General features: G+C 42.5%; 1 non-coding gene across 1 annotated transcript; it reads right to left on the bottom strand.

Annotated features, from left to right (window-relative positions):
* Positions 1-1,041: 1,041 nt before the first annotated feature.
* Trnas-gcu lies at positions 1,042-1,123 on the bottom strand. The gene has a single exon. It is a non-coding gene; the product is annotated as a tRNA-Ser (tRNA).
* Positions 1,124-1,836: the final 713 nt, after the last annotated feature.

Here is a 1,836-nt window from a genome sequence, read left to right as displayed (position 1 = left end):
GTACAGTCCTGTGAAGCAAACCTCAGAGTCACCCAGAAAGTAGTTATTTACCCCCATAGCCTTCATGCCGCTGTTGTACCAGTAGGCACATCCTGCCTGGCAGGTTGGTGTTGTAACCTGCAAGGTCCAGCACTGGGAAGACCATTGATGTGTGCCCCCCCCCCCCAATCCTGTAAAGCACTAGGAAAGCTAGCCAGCATGGAGGAAGTTTCTGACTTTGTTTGGGATTACTTTGCTACATCCTGCAGCCAAAGTGTTCTCACCTTATTTCAGGCACCATAAATAAAATACCACAGCTTTTCTTCTAGTTTGCATCAATGTGTTAAATATAACAGACACCAAACTACATGAAAATTTAAATGAAAAATTATATAAAGTCTTATTTTCTTTGAAATACACACATCAAAAGAGTTTTCAAAACCAATGAAAAAGTAAGGAAGGGACATAAGGTGGGGTCCTTTCACTAGGGACTAAATTTAGAGCAGAGAGCTCGAACACTGATTGCATGTGAGCAGAAGTTCAGCTTTGAAGAGTCTTAGATGAAAGCTCAGATGTTTTAGGTCAGATGTTCTTAGACTGTGTCCCCAGAGGCTCATGTGCTAAAGCACAGCCCTGAGTGTGGCAGTGTTGAAATTGTAGAACTCCTAAGAGGTAGGGATTGGTAGAAATGGGTGAGATCATTGGTAGAAATGGGTGAGGTCATTGGAGTCATTGGCACAAAGATGAGATGGATGTGATCTGCTTGGACCCTGGTTAGTTTTCTTGAAAGCAAGTTTATGTGAAAAGAACAAGCTTGTCCCTTGGCTCTTTCTGTCCCTTTCTTAACTTATGATTTCTTTTTTTTTTTTTTTTTAAGACTTTTATTTATTATATATACAGTGTTCTGCCTGCATGTGTCCCTGCAGAACAGAAGAGGGCACCAGATCTCATTACAGATAGCTGTGAGCCACCATGTGGTTGCTGGGAATTGAACTCAGGACCTCTGGAAGAGCAGCCAGTGCTCTCAACTGCTGAGCCATCTCTCCAGCCCCAAAAGACCTCCGACGAGGATGGGATTCGAACCCACGTGTGCAGAGCACAATGGATTAGCAGTCCATCGCCTTAACCACTCGGCCACCTCGTCCCTTAACTTATGATTTCTACCTCTTCCACCTATGTTTCACCCATGAAACATACCATCACACACACACATACACACACACACACACACACACACACACACACACACACACACACACACACAATCTAGATGGACCGCTCCAAAGCTGAAATGATACTGTCTCCCTTTTCTTGAATGTGTAAAACTGTGGTTTAAACAATCCCTGTTTCCTCTGTTCAGAATGCAATATTTTGTTACATTTATAGAAAACAGATTAATAGTGATAAAGTTGTACAGCATGTAGAAGACATAAATTATGAAAGAGTGAGTGTCCTGATTTAAAACTTACTTATGTAACCCTAAGCACTTATGGACTTAACAGTTATTGTTAAATGAGGAAATGTGTTGTGGGATATTTGATTACACTGCGAACCCCGAGTTTGTGTTAATTAAATAAAACTTTGGGTCAGGAGGCAGAGCCAGGAACTGGTTGGCAGGAAGTAGCCATAGGGAGTTGGAGGTAGTCCAGAAAATGGATAGAGAAATGCACAGGAAGTTACCACTGTGGCAGGGACTTGGAGTTTGGTGGTCTTTTTTGGTTGGCTATGGAGGAAGTCAGGTGGTTGCTTCTCTGCCTTTCTGAGCTAGCAGATTTTCACCCCAGCATCTGACTCCCAAGTCTTTATTGGTAAAATAGAATGATAGACTTAGTTAAAAACTGCCTTTGGCTGCAGAGG

This window comes from Peromyscus leucopus, chromosome 9 (assembly GCF_004664715.2).
Source record: "Peromyscus leucopus breed LL Stock chromosome 9, UCI_PerLeu_2.1, whole genome shotgun sequence".
In the NCBI taxonomy this organism is placed as follows: Eukaryota; Metazoa; Chordata; class Mammalia; order Rodentia; family Cricetidae; genus Peromyscus; species Peromyscus leucopus.
The sequence above is the reverse complement of the archived record's forward strand: the minus strand, read 5'-3'. Positions and strand labels throughout refer to the sequence as shown.